At 46.4% G+C, this 15,706-nt stretch overlaps 1 protein-coding gene across 1 annotated transcript in view; it reads left to right on the top strand.

Annotated features, from left to right (window-relative positions):
- Nucleotides 1–15,706, top strand: part of LRRC7 (leucine rich repeat containing 7) — a 2,053,453-nt gene that overhangs the window by 1,511,208 nt on the left and 526,539 nt on the right. The gene's annotated exons all lie outside the window — the stretch shown is intronic.

Genomic DNA, 15,706 nt, shown 5'->3' with positions numbered 1-15,706 from the left:
CTGGGAGAAACGGGCAGTGCCATTTATGTTTGAAGGAGATGCTCTCACAACTGCCAAGAGTTCTAATTACTTTCAATAATGGATATATCCCTCCTGCTCAATGAAACAATGCCTAGACAGCTGGGCTACGAGGTTATAGCCATCAGTGAGGGTAGGTGCAGCCCATTTCGCAAGCTTTGGATTCCAACACAGGTCCCACTGCCTGCCTTGTTCTTCTTCCAAGTTACCCTTCTTATGACCTTTATTTCCTCTAAGATTACACGAGCCTTGCTGGTATGATGTTTGAGAAACACTCCCAAAGCTTCTTCATTAGGAAACCAAGGCCCAAGGCCTCAGTCTTTCTTCAGGCAGATAGCACAACATGTTCTACTCTCTTCTGTTATTCTTCCACGTCAAGCTGGATTAAGAGGTGCATGTGGTGGGCAGCTTTTCTTGAAGATTCATTAGCTAGTCTAGGGTGATAAGTCCTGATCCAATTCTAAGGCAATTCTTACTGCTAACTCAGTATTCGTTTTCAGCAATATCTGCTGTTTTACCCTAAACAATCTCTAGAGACTTTGCTCTGGGGCGGTGGGGAGTCATTAAAAAGGACAGGGCCCCAAGGTCAGTGAGGGAGGCTATCTTATGAAAATGAGGGACCTCTCCTTGAAAACAAACCATGGAAGATTCTGGAGGCAGGCCCCTACTTGCTAAGAGTGGTAATAGGTTTGCTGTGAATAAACTTCCAACCAAGGCCTTCATCACTAAGAACATGATTATTGTCAACCTCAAAGAAGCCCAGGTCCTACCCTGATGTTTGTGATGCTAGTTGTTGTTCTCGCCTTCTCTCCTCTCTCACATTTCAAGATAACTAGCCTAGCAATGGATGGCTTGCTGTTAGAAATGGGATTTCTGGTTGGCTAAGGTTTGCGTCAAAGCCAGGCAGAAACCACCTCTCTAGTCAGGACAAGAGAGTTACACGCCAAAGATAACCCCTGCTCACCCACTTGGTAGTTTGTCACGAGCAGTCAGGCTTATCCAGGAGGCAATGTGTAAAGCATTTGCGCACGCACACAGCAACAACATCCCAGGCAGACTACATAAGGAACTCCACAAAAGGTTATATAAAAATAGCCTTTGTATTCTCATAACACATAAAACACATAACATACACTGTGCCAACTGGCACTGGGCAACATTTACAAGGGATTCTGTACACCTGACAGGGCCACATGGACCACTGTCAGAACCATCACAAAGTGAACTTTGTAAAAGTAAATCAGATCATAAACGTACAACCAGTAACCACTGGTAATCACTGTACTCCACCTCAACCGATAACATAAAGTACATTATGCCCAGTCACATCAGGCGCGAATTACATTCTGCGCCAACCTCACCAGCATAAACATATTATGCAATCTCCTCACTAGTCTAAACACATTAGACCCTACCTCCTAAGTATAACTCACATTAGGGGCGTACCTCACACAGTGAAACATAATCTCACTAGCATAACCATATGAAATGCAAAGCAACCTCATAATCATAAACCATATGTAGAGGTATCAAATGTAAAACATACTAAATGCATTACATTTCCTAGCACCACATCGCATGAGCACATCAATCACATTAGGGCCTTGCACCCTATACATCTATCAGTCCCCCTGGCCAACTGGCCATCTCCAAAGGGGCTCAAATGCCCTGTGTCCCAAAAGTCAGGGCTGCTGCCTAGGCAGCGACAGTCAGGGGTGCGCCATCTGCGCAAACCTAAACACTGCAGCTGCCCACTACTTGCTGGGCAGCTGAGAACCATAACATGGGGGCCTAAACGATGCACCTGGCACTAAGTGCTGCACAGCTGGGGAAGGCCTGGCACCTCTGTGCCACCTCTGGGGCTCTCTCAAATAACTGCCAAAACAATGGAGCCACATTAGCTCTAGAATAATGTGCACGTTGGAGCCATCTAGGCTCTGAATCAACTTGTCTCCTGAAACGTGGCAGCTGCCCTCTCGCAAGCGGGGCAGCTGTAAATGCTACTAGGAAACCGGCACACGGTGCCCTCTGGCCCCCACAACGCGTTTTAAATAAACTTGCTCCCAAAGTCACCAATGGCCTATTTTAACAAAGATGGCCCGGTTAGAGCCACACGGGCTCTCGCATCAGAGGCTGTCCCCTATGAATAGAGTGGCCCTCTGCCCTTCTGGGCCACTCGGGGAATGAGGCTTCTATTCCCCCGACGCAGCCCTCACTTTCAGGGCTTCGGCGTAGGGGGGACTTCTCTTTGTGCTGAGACTCGGCTGCCAGCGGCGCTCCCTCCTGATCACAGGAGCCCTGCTCATCACGCTGCCTCCCTTGCCTGGCACAAGGCTTCACCCGGTCCCCCATCTCGGGACCGGGACTTCTAGGGAGGAGCCAGCGAGGCTCCAGGCTGCCGCCTCCTCACTCCTCTTCCTATGCGGTTAGGGCAGGCACCGGCAATGTGCCTCGGGCCCCCTCCGCCGCCGTCACCATACCTGGGGGGCTCTCCTAGGCTCACGGGAGCCCCGCACTCACTTCCGCGCGCACTCCGCTTCCGTCCGGCGGACCCGCCCACAACTAGGCGGGCCTCGAACGCGGCATCAACTCCGGCTTAGCAATGAGGGGTAGGCTCCCTTCAGCATTAAAACAGAGCGGGGTGGGCACCCGCGAGCGCTAATCACGGCCAAGTCGCAGGGTGGGCAAAAATTAAAATAAAAAGGCAGAAGCAGGGTGGGCACCTGCTCGAGTAGTAAATAAACATAAGCACATCCATCACGCAGGGTAGCACCCACGATTTCGGCATGACGGGGGAATCCCTATGAGAGGGGTTCCCTATCCAGGGGCTGCAGCGCCGCACTGCACTGCCCGCGCTCCTCCTCAGCTGGGCAAATCACGAGCACAAATCAAGCGCTCCTCCTGGCAATTAAAGCGCTGTGCTGTATGGAAAATAAAGCACTCCCAGGGCGTTACAGCAAAAAGGTCCTGTAGGAAGAAGAAATATAGCGCTCCCAAGGCGCTAGATAACAGAGACAGGTCTCTGGGTCCATGGCATCAAGGAAACCAAACCAGCTCCCAGCAAGGAAAATCCTCCAGGCGTCCAGGGGCAGGGCAGGGCCCAGGGAGGCAAGCCTTCCCCTGGGCTCCAGCAGAAGCATGCCTCTGGTAGTTTCAAGTCAAAAACAAGAACATCTTTATGGGGTCACAGCCCCTTATTCATACAGCTAAATCCTTTGGGACACAGCACAGGGCTAGGAGAGAACCAGTTACAACGGGTTCTGGAGCATTTGAGCACTTTGTTTTGCTCAGCCCCTCTCGCCTATTCCCCAGACAGGCCAGGGACATCAGACGCACCACAGGGGGTGGAGCCAGCATTGTGGAGGGAAGGCACAGCTCTATTCAGGTCCCCGGTGCAACTCCTCCCTCCCATCTACATGCAGATCTCCCTATTCATCACCGGGCAGACCCATCCTGGCTCCTGGAGCCAAGCACATCAGCCAGCCCCTGTCAATCACACACCAGACATACAATTCACATCAGGCAGGCAGACACTGCACACACAAATGCCAACTTCTAAAAGTGGCACTTCTCCACTAGCCAAAATCAATCTGCGCACACCATTGTGCAGCATTTATCCTCACGTGTTCGCACATACCAAACTCACCCCTGCACTCCTCTCATATCAGGAATTACCATGGACACACATCTCCCCCATGCATTCCTATGGGAGGGCAGGCCAGTCTCACCACACACACAAAGAGAGCGCACGCACTTTACACTGGACCACAGTGAAAAAGTGCGCAAAGGCCTTAAATCACCAACACCAGGTTACAGAAATTGACTAGGAGAACGCAAAAAGTTTCGGGGTGAACCTGCCGAAAGGGCCAAGTCCAACACTTGCCATCAAAACATCCAAGCCTTCCTGCCAGAAGACAAAGTATGTTTTTTTTTTTACCAAAAGGGTATTTCATGCATTAGCAATCAACCAATTATTTTTCCTCGGAGAAAGGATAGCCTGGCCAAAACTGAATTTGTTACACTCCAACTCTCCAGCCTTTCAAGCAGAGAAAGTCAAGCTTTAATGAATATCATCTTTGGAGCATATTTAACGAAAATCTATGTTTAGCACTAGATTTTAATTTAGATACATTTTACAAAAAATCATAAATAATTTATGTAGCTTTTTCATTACCTGGCATATTGAAATTATGACTTTTATTCAAAAGGTGTTGCTACTTCATGTTGCCTATGTAGTAAAAGAGGGATTTTTTAACCTGTCCCCACTCCGACATAGCATTTATATATTAGGCATGCTTATCTTTTTCATATTATGCACCCAGAGCATGCACTCTTTAAGGTGTTTCTTGCATTAGCTAATGCAAAAATTAGGCTTTTATACATGTCACAATGTTTTTTGACTTATGCTTGCTGCATCTATGCTCTCAGCAGTTGGGGACTGCACTGGAACACCTGGGTCATGCTTTTAAAGTCACTCATGTGGGTGGTGTAACCTTACAATGCAGCTATATGCAACAGTTAACTCTTACGCCATTGGTGCAGTTTCTGCACCATATTGCAATGGTTTGCAAAGCCGTCAAATATGCTTATTCCCTTGCCCCAGCAGGCCAATGTAGTTGATGCAGCGGTTCACCAACAACAGAAACTCCACTACCATATACTCACCTGGGCCCATAAACTCACAGTGGTTAAACCGCTGGTGGGGGGTCAAGTTTTATAAAATTTCACAAACTGTTTAAGATTAGGTTATGCAATACCTCTGTTCAATTTTCAACTAACCCTTTGCAGATCAACAAGTTCTTTCCTCTGGTCGATGGACCATTAGTTGAATCTAATTGATGGCAATTAACATAAACTAACTTTTCTACGCATTAGGTAAATCACCACAGACTCAGTAAGTTTTTTAAATCTTTATCTAAAATTCTAGATGCATACGAACAGTCTCAATACAGTGCAGTCACCATCATTCATAGGAGAGAAAAATTCAATCAAGAAACGCAACAGAGGGGGAGGAGCCAAGATGGCGACCGGAGCGGACCTGTAGGCTCCCGGCTCCGCTGGTCATTTCTTGCCGCGCTGGCATCCTGATTCACATCCTGGCGCAATCGCTCGCAGATTGTGTGCGAAGCGGCGCTGATCCCGACGGCGCTTTCCCGGACCCCCGGCCTGCCCGGCAGCTGAAGATATTGGTCTCCTAACTCACGGCCCCGGACCCCGCTTCCGTGGGCTCCTCCTGCCGTGCCCCTGAGACCGGCGGCCGGCCGGAGAGCTCCGTTGGCGCCGGCTGCTGTGGCACTGATGAGACCCTTGCGAGGCGCTGCCTGAGCCCAGCCACCTATTCAGACGTGGGGCAGACGGAAAGAGGGCGGTGCGCACGGAGCTGCGGATCCCCATCGTAACGGAGCCTTTGTTCGAGGCGGAGGATACGGGGAGAGGACTGTCCGGCCATTTTGGGTCGCAACTACCTTATTGACCCCACGCCTCGCTGCCCGGAATTGCCGAGGGGCGCTTGGTCTGCACGGACGATCTCTTGGATGCGGCGCAGGGTGCTCCGCCGGAAGCTAAAAGGGGGTACGCTGCTTATCTCCTTGGCCCGGTGAACGTCGTGGTGATTGGTCACAATGGCTTTCCATGACGCCATGTTTTGTGCGGTGAAGCGCCCGTCCACGACAGCGATCAGTGTTGCCCTCTCTGCAGGTGAGCCCGACATTCGAGAGGTTCCTCGGGGACATGAGGTCCAGGGACTGCAGCCTAATATTACCCTTGGCACTATCCTGGCGGCCCTGTGCATCCTCCGTGCAAAAGTGCGCCATTGCTACCGGGACTGGGGGGACAAGCTGGACAACATGGCGTCTACGCAGAGGTGGGGCGCTGCTGTTCTGGGTTTGCAAAGCTGCCACCTGCCACCACCTTTCATGGATGGGGCGACAGCGCTTTCTCCTGCCTGCTATACATTTGAGCTCGCCGTCGATCTTGCTGCCGCCCAAGATCACCAGCTTGACGACTCCGCCCGAGATACTTTGTTTCCCCTTTCAGTGAAGAACGCAACATTGTGGCCGGACTCTCTATCGTGTGTGCCTCGAGAACTGTCTGTGGTGCTGCAGCTGCCATCTCCTCCTGCACTGTGCCTCCTGCCTACACTGCCTACAACATCGTCTGCTCCTGTTGTTATTGTGGACCATTCTGCTATACTCGACGGACTCCCTGGTGATCCACCGTGGCCATTTTGGGCTCCATTATTGTTGTTCTCTTTCCTCTCGCCATTTTGCTCCTTTGTTCTGCGGTGGGCGGGCCTCTCTTGGGAGGCGCATCTAGGGGTATATCCACGTTCGGGTCAGGGCTAGGGTGCTTCTCCTGTTGTTGGCTGCTGGGCTGATGGACCGGGGTTCGGGATTGTTTCTTGCGTCCAGATTATTTGACCGCTGTTGATTATTGTTCCACTTCTGTGTTTGCCTTACTGTCTGCTGCTTGTCCTGCATCGGGGGTGGAAGGTGTATTGGTGACTGGTGGAAACCGGGTTGCCTGGAATTGATCCTCCTCCTGTTTTTACGCTGCAGTGTTTTTACATCCTGTTTTTTGCATTATTGTTGCGGGGGGGTGGTGTTTTATGTCTGGTTCGCTGACTCCTTTCCTCTCTTCTTTCTTTCTTCTCTCTTCTCTCTTGTTTCTTCTCTTTCCTTGTTATTGTTCCCTTTCTTCTTTCTATATTTCGGGTGACTCTGGGCGACAGGCACGCTGTTTAGTGGGGTAGACCGTAGCCATTACAGTGATGTAGGGTGGGGGGGTGTTTGTTGTTTTAGTTTGTTTTATTCTATGGTCCCTTTTTGCCTTTTTCAGGGGGTGGGCTGTGTCCCTTGGTGTCTGTTCCTTTGTCTCATGAGCGTCTGCACTTTCTTCCTTTTCGGGGTGGGTGGGCTGTACATATGGCGTCCACTTTATTCGTTTTTTGATATTCTTTGTCGATTTCGCGCCTGTTATGGGCGTGTGAGGTCTCTGGGCTCTGCTCTGCTGTGTTCGTCTGCCTGCGTAGGGGGTTGTTCCCTCCCGCCCCCCCCCCCATTTTTCTTCTTGGTATATGTTGCATGACGCGCTGATAGATATGGTTGCTGCCTCCTTCATTCGTGTAAAATGTAAAATGAAACCTCTTTATCCTGGCGCGGGCGATGTCATGATTTTTTGCCTCCATCCTGATTTTATCCTGTTGTATACATTGCTTTATTTTTTTCATCTCCTGACTTTGCGGCCGGCCCCTGTGGTTGTGGGCCAGCGCTTGTACCTCTACTTGTCTTTCAATAAAGGTTTTAAAAAAAAAAAAAAAAAGAAACGCAACAGATTTAACTCTGACTTATGCAATAATCAATGCCGGAAAGGGAGAGAACCGAGAGAAAAGATCAAAAACATTTACGAATAACTGAAATTTATAATTACCAAGGATGGTATGGAAGACCAACCCTATGGCCAAAGGGCTGGGGGTGGGGGGTCCCCTGAAATAGATTCAGGAGATAAAGACTTCAGGACAGGAATTCAGGACAGGATAGTTACCTTCTGTAAGATACTGATGGTTGCCCTGCTCCCATCTCTGACACTCTCTTCCTCCTCGAGATTCTTTCGCAATCTTTGAATCTAACCCAAATTAATTTAGGATAGAAAGTTCTGCTTCAGGATCTGCGATCGATTCTTCATCAGCAACTCAGTATCTCACAGCATCAGGTTCTCTCCCCAGCATTCTCAGATCTCCACTCACAGTGCTCAGTTCTCCGCTCTCCGCTCTGACTGACTACCTAAAGCTATCTTAATTATACCTTTCGTTCAGTATGTTCCATCCATTAATGTTTGAATATCGGGAAAATACGAAATTTGATTGGTACGGCAAAGGGGGTCTTCAGCACAACATGCTTACATATCCCAAAATTCAGTTAAACTATTGTCCATAGACCCAACCCCTTACTTATTATTCATACATTTTATTCCCCTATACTACTTCTATCAATATTGAAACATTTTAACATTATGATGAATAGAACATTTCACTGTTGAACTCTGCACCATCCTGTTCCCAGGCTGTAGCACCCGATCTTGGCTTCTGTTCAACTGCTCTGTCATTGACTTTCATGGCTTCACTCAGTGGGCATGTGCAGACTTCACATCATTCAGCTCATTCATTTATGTGAGAAAGGCCCAAGTACGCACTAATGATAAAAGTCAAAGGACAAATGTTAATTTCTCAAATAAAATGTTTGCACTGTATACCACCCACCTCTACTCAATCCCATTGTATTTATTAAACGTATCCCTCATTAGCATTAGTAAAATAGCTTGCTTTAATTTCAAATGAGTAGGTGTCATGCATGCGAGACTTCAAGACGCCATATTAGTAGCTTCTGCTCATGCGCCAGAATTTCCCTCTAAGTGTTAACTCGTCATCCTACGTGGATGTAGTTGACGCATGCACAAAACAGATTTCCCGTTTAAAGCGGTAATAGTCCTTCTTCAATGTTATCTGCGTTAGTACATCCATACGCAAGCTTCACTAACCCAAAATGTTTGTTTGATTGCATATTAGTTTCCACAAAACTTCATTAATAACTTGTCAGTGAGTTAAACGAGCGGATTGCTTCCAAGCATGTCTGTTTTCTCTGAGATCTTGCTCCATCAATCCCCTCTCTGAAGGCATTTTGAGCCATCACAAAATTACCCATCCCAACCAGATGCCAACATCAACAATTCTCAATATTTTCTTTTCCTTTTATATTTTCATCTTTTACTTCTTTTCCTTCTAATTCTTTCATTCCTTTCTATAATTTCCCTTTCATCTCTTCTAGTTGTATTTCTTCATATTCTCTCTTTCTTTTCTTTCCTTTCCCATCTATGTCTGCACGTATTCTCCTTTTCCCTTTTCCCTTGCAAGACTTGCATGTGACCATTGTCATTAATACTATTTTCACAATTACAAATACTCGTATTATTTATTGACCTAAGTAACTCTTTCCAAAATCAAAATACCAACTCCCTATCGCAGTAATACACTTTGGTAGTCTTTACCATACACGGTCAACCTCCAGTTGGGTTAAATCTTCATGACTTCTTGTAATATTCTTAATATACCCTTTAATTTCCTTACTTTTCTCAGGTATGTAGGTGCAACAATGTTGAATTTTCAACATTCCACAGACTCCTCCTTCTTTTCCCAATATAATATCAAGAGCAAGACAAACCATAGATCTCATTGCACCCATCTATGTATTAACCATTAAGAATCCTCCAGCAGTATCAGTCGAAAGACGATCAACTCCTGTTGACAATTTACAAATTTTGTGCAAATTCAGAACATCTCCAACTGAGGGTATCAGTGCACCAAATATATCACCCACCATTTCAGAAAAACTAGCCCTCTTGATTCGTGTTAGTCCATTAGATATTTCATTGATTCCATTGGTTCTGTCAACATGAGAGATTTTTGGAAATACTATTCCAAAGTAACAGCTACCTGGCAGGTAACCTATAATAAGCATTATTTCTGCATACATAATAGATGCCTGGTGTTAGACCTGGCACCATTGGTGTGGGTCTCCCTTCCATTTTTGCTGTTGTCTCATGTGTTTTTGCTGGTGTTAGATGCTTTGGGAACTGTGCCATTGCTGTCCAGTATCACAGTGCAAGTGCACCCTATTGTAAATTAATGTATGAATTTGTGATTCCATGATTGGCTGGTTTGGTTTATCTGTCAGACACTAGTACAGTGCACCGGGAGTGCTCAGGGCTTGTAAACTAAATGCTGCTGATGGGTTTGCAGCACCAGTTGTGCCACCCACAGAAGCAGCCTGTGAGAATGTGTCTAAGGTCTGCCATTGCAGAGCCTGTGTGCAGTCTGGTACTGCCTTGCTGACTGGTCAAGTGTACCCACTTGCCAGTCCCTAAACCTTCCCTTTTCTTCATATTAGACACCCCTATGGTAGGCCCAAGGGCAGGGTGCATTGTAAGTATAAGGTAGAACATGCCCTGGTGTGTGTGGCATGTCCTAATAGTGACTTACAGCCATTTTTGTTTTTCACTATTGCAATGCTACCTGTTCTCCATAGGCCAGATTGGGCAGTTAGATTATTACATCTTATAATCCTAACTGACTCATGAAACATGGTAGAAATCCGAATTTAGTATGCCTGAACACAGAATGATAAAATACATCTTTTAGTGTAGATGGTTTTAACATTCTGTGTTTGAAAATACCTCTTTTAGGAAGTAGGTATTTTCTTCTCTAACTATCCAAGCCTGCCTCTGTTAGGTTGTGTATTCCTTGTCTGGAGTTTGAGTGACAGGGCTGGGGGATTCCAAGAGACAGAATGAGTCAGCCCAGTGGTGAATTGAGAGATCTACATCTAGATGGGAGGGAGGAGTTGCACCTGGGACCTGAATAGGGCTGTGCCTTCCCTCCACAATGTCGGCTCCACCTCCTGGGGTGCGCCTGATGGCTCTGCCCTGCACTATGAAAGAAGAGAAGGAATCATGTCAACAAAGTGCTCCAGGGCTGTGCTTTCCCTCCACAATGCTGGCTCACCTCCTGTGGGGCGTCTGATGTTTCTGCCCTGCACTATGAAAGAAAAGAAGGAGTCTTGTCAACAGAGTGCTCCAGAACTGGTTTGGACCAGGCAAAGGCACCTCTGCCCTCAGAGGACAAAGGATTTTGGGGTATAAGTAGTGGGACCCTGATCCCAAGAATTTAGATCACTTTTGGACAAACAAGCAGAAACCTTTGCTGGGGAGAGGAACCTGAAGAAACTGAGGAGAGACTATCCCTAAGCTGAAGTTCTGCTTGGGGGATTGGCCGGCAGTGGTTGCCTGACTGCCAAAGAGAGGAGAAAGGGACTTTGTGTACTTTCATCAACTTGTAAGGATCTCCAAGGGCTTGAGATAAGAGCTTGCCTCCTGCTGAAGCGTCCGGGACAACTGACTTCAACCCCAGCTCCCCAGAGTTCCTTGGGAAGTGCCTGCTACTGTAATTTGGTGCCTTCTGAGGGACTGCCTGTCGCAAGGAGCTGGAAGGGTGACTTAAGAGGAAGAAGCGTTTCGCCATCGCTGCTGCTGCCGTCTTGGATGTCGCCGCTGTAGCTGTCGTATTGCACCACATCGAGAGAAGCGTCTCGCAACGAAGGAGAAGGGTGTCGCCATCGCTACTGCTGCCGTCGCATTGTGGATGTCACCACTGTAGCTGTCGCGTTGCACCGCATCAAGAGAAGCGCCTTGCATCCATGGAGAAGTGTGCCGCTTCTGCAGTTGTCGCATTGCGCGGAAGCGTCTCACAACGTCGGAGAAGAGTGTCGCCGCCAAAGCTGTTGTTGTTGCATCACGGAACAAGGGTGTCGCCACTGCAGCTGACGCATCCAGTCAAGACTTCTCACATCATCGGAGAAGCGTGCCGCATCTGGAAGAACTTCACGTCTTTATTTCTTTGCACCGGAGGCAAGGATTCCTATTTGTCACAAGTACCTATCTGTGCCAACTAGAGACCCCCAAATCTAACACCTGGTGTTAGATTTGGGGGTCTCTAGTTGGCACAGGTAGGTACCTTTGACCAAATAGGGACACGAGCGTCTAGTCAGGGTAAGGGGGTACACTTCTAAAATAACCCCTGCTCACCCCCTTGGTAGCTTGGCACGAGCAGCAGGCTTATCTCAGAGGCAGTGTGTAAAGCATTTGTGAACACATACAGTGACAACACTAAAGATGGACACCAGACAAGTTGTAATATAAAAAAAAGTATTTTTTTATAGACTTAACACAAGACCACAAGCGACAAAAATCCACAATACTGTACTTTAGAAACAGTAGAATTAGCTTATGTCTCTTTAGATGTAAAATGCAACACTTTAAGTTCAAAGTACCTTTGGATGCATAAAGCTATACAATGAAAGTGTTGCAGGGAAGGTGATGCGTTGGTTCCTTAAATGCAAGAACGGTGATGTGTCTGGTCCCTACTGATGCGTAGGGGATGCGTTGGTTCTCCTCGGCGTGGGGAGGTGATGCGTCAGTTTCTTACTGCGCTTCCGTGGCGATACGACCAGCAGTGCCATGATGTGATGAAGATCCGGTGCAATGAAACAAAAATGGCGTCTTATCCTTGATGCGACATGATGCGTGCACGCCCAACGGCAGTGCGGCAACTCAAAGATTCTTCTGAGCAGCGACAGGCCCTGCAACACGCTTCTCCGGTGATGCGACAGTGTCTGATGCGATGGCGACACTCTTTTTGGGTGATGAGAGACGGTTCGGCGATGCAATGCGACAGCTGCAGCAGCGACACCTTACTTCAGCGATGCGATGACAGAGCCTGCGGCGGCGATACGCTTCCCGATGATGCAACAGCATCTGATGCGACGGCGACACTCTTCCTTGATGATGCGAGGTGATTCTGCGGAGCGGCAGCAGTGTCACCCTTCTCCAGTGATACGATGACAGCGGCTGCGGCGGCGACACACTTCTTCATGAGTCGCGATTCCAGCTCCTTGCGACAAGCAGTACCTCAGAAAGCCCAACGCAACTGCATGCACTTCCAAAGAACTCTTGGGGAGCTGATGGGTGAAGTCTGTTGTCCCTGAGACTTCAGCAGGAGGCAAGCGCTATCTCAAGCCCTTGGAGATGCTTCACAAGTTGAATGAAAGTAGCACAAAGTCCTTTGTCCTTTCTTTGGCAGTCAGGTAACCACTGCAGGCCAATCCTCCAGACAGCACTCAGGTTAGGGATAGTCTCTTCCTCAGTTCATCTGGTTCCTCTCCTCAGCAAAGGTTTCTTCTTGTTTCTCAAAAGAGATCTAAAGTTTCGGGGTATTGGTCCCCTCTTTATACTCATGTTCCCTTTGTTCTCTGAAGGCAGAGAGGCCTTTGCCTAGTCCAAACCAGTTCTGGTCAGTCCTGGATCCCTTTGTTGACAAGACTCTTTCTTCCATTTCACAGTGAAGGCCATGGACATCAGACGTACCACAGGAGGTGGAACCAGCATTGTGGAGGGAAGGCACAGCCCTATTCAGATCCCAGGTGCAATGCCTCCCACCCATCTACATGCAGATCTCTCTATGCAGCCTTGTTTGGAGTCAATCTGTCTCTTGGAATCCCCCAGGCCCTGTCACTCAAACTCCAGACAAGGAATACATAACCTAGCAGAGGCAGGTTTGGCTAGTTAGGCAAGAAAATACCTACTTTCTAAAAGTGGTATTTTCAAACACAGAATGTTAAAACCAACTCCACTAAAAGATGCATTTTATCATTCTGTGTTCAGGCATACTAAACTCGAATTTCTACCTAGTTCCCTGAGTCAGTTAGGATTATAAGATGTAATAATCAAACTGCCCATTCTGGCCTATGGGGAACAGGTAGCGTTGCAATAGTGAAAAACGAAAATGGCTGTAATTCACTCTTAGGACATGCCATACACACCAGGACATGCCCTACCTTTTACCTACAATGCACCCTGCCCTTGGGCCTACCATAGGGGTGACTAATATGCAGGAAAGGGAAGGTTTAGGTACTGGCAAGTGGGTGCACTTGCTCAGTCAACATGGCAGTACCAGACTGCACACAGGCTCTGCCATGGCAGACCTGAGACACACTTTTACAGGCTGCTTCTGTGGGTGGAACAACCAGTGTTGCAAGCCCACCAGCAGCATTTGGATTACAAGCCCTGGGCACACTCAGTGCACTGTACTAGGGTCTGACGAGTAAACCAAACCAACCAATCATGGAATCACTAATCCATACATCAATTTACAATGGGGAAAGCATATGCACTTTAGCACTAATCAGCAGTGGTAAAGTGCCCAGAGTCATAAAACCAACAAAGACAGGTCAGACAAGATACAGGAGGAAGGCAAAGCGTTCAGGGATGACCCTGCAAAAAGGGCCAAGTCCAACACCTGGAAATACAGGATCAGTTCCCCCTTTTAGTCCCTATCCCCCTATGATTAGGAAGTTGTGTTCACAGTCACTGGAACCAATGAAAATGTTATTATACTCTGCCCTTAACCTATGGAGACAAAATTCTTCACAAAGTCTAGGGACATCGCGGCATGAGCCTCGCTCTTTGCATGAATTTCCTCCTTCCCAACCCATGGAGGTACATGGGTTTTCTCTTCAGCAGCTTTCTTTGTTAAATCCTGTCTCTTTTCTTCAACTAAGTTAAGAAACTCCTTTTTCTTCTTCATGTAATATACATGTTAGCTTATTCTTGTGTGCCTGTACTATATCTATTGGGCTCATTGTTAAAAAGAATTCACCCATGAACTGTGTGTCTTCATGACTTAGTACTGGATTCATATTCTTTCGAACAGGTAATTCTGTAAACACTACATCTATACTAGAATAGAAATACTGCAACTTTCCAATTACATAAAATAAACTTGATAATACACTATATGGCAAACCATATGTTAAAGGAATATGGTGATAAGTTACCACTTCTGATACGGATGTGGGTAATATCATACAGACGTAACAATCACTAATCTCCATTGTATCTACATACTGAAACAACAACTTAGTAAACACATTTAAAGATGAATCATTATTAGACCCATCATGAAGATACATAAATGTATCTACTTGTTCTAATCATGTTTTAGTACTTTCTGTATTTGTATCTATTCTCTCATTAGTGACTGTATTATTTTTATTATTAGCTACCATTAATAAAGGTATCACCTCTGTTAGAAATAACCATGTTAATATTAATAATAAAAACTACATAAACAAACTCTAAAACATTTTCGATTCCAACCTCATTTTGATTGCTCAGTGACTTTAACTTCTGCATTTTCAATCAAAGGAAATATCATTTTCCTCTTTTCTTTTCTTAATCACTGTAAAGGAAAATATGGTATCTAATTTTAAGGTGGCTTTAAAGTGCTTTCATCAATCTGATCGACAGAGGCTCTCTCTGATTCTTCACGTAAGTCTGAATTTTCAGATTCTTCAAGTATGATGTAGGTCCACTCAGGAACCTTATATTTTCTGTTCAAAATTCTCAATCTTGGGCTTCTTCGTGTGGATTTTGCTAATGACTTCTTTGGTTCAGTTTGACTTGAAACCTCATTTACTTGCTCTGGGTTCTTCCTTGTTTTTCTTAAATAATATTTTAGTATTTTAACTTACCAATTGTCACCTTTTCTAACTCTTTTGACTTGAACTGCACTTTCACCTTCTCCGTCTTTCTCTAAGGTTCTTTTTTGTTTTCACTTTGTCAAGGCACAATTTGCTCTTGTTCTACCTCACTTTCGTATTGTCTTTACTCTGTATTTTCTGTATTTTGTTCTACTTTCATTTGTTATTGTACTTGTTCTTCTATATCTAACTGATACTGTTCAGGTCTTTCTGTAGTTTGTTCTAATTCTGCCTGTACCTGTTCTTCTACTTCCTTCTGTGCCTGCTCAGGGTTCTCAATAGTTTTGTTTATTTCTTCCTGAGTGTATTCTTCTTTCCCTGTCTTTTCCTTTCTACTTCCCTGTCTCTCTAGATTATTTCTTCTTCTTGTCTTTGTAACAACTTGAGGTTTTTCAATCACTGGTATCCAGTCTCTAGACTTGTACTTGGTTGCTCTTCATCTATTTGTTTGTCGGAATCTATCCCTCTAGATTCTTCAGCTTCACCACCTTCAGCTTCTGAGGTTCCAGCTTGTTCAGTTAGTTGTTGCTCTTACTGTTCAG

Source organism: Lissotriton helveticus, chromosome 1_2 (assembly GCF_964261635.1).
Source record: "Lissotriton helveticus chromosome 1_2, aLisHel1.1, whole genome shotgun sequence".
In the NCBI taxonomy this organism is placed as follows: domain Eukaryota; kingdom Metazoa; phylum Chordata; class Amphibia; order Caudata; family Salamandridae; genus Lissotriton; species Lissotriton helveticus.
The sequence above is the reverse complement of the archived record's forward strand: the minus strand, read 5'-3'. Positions and strand labels throughout refer to the sequence as shown.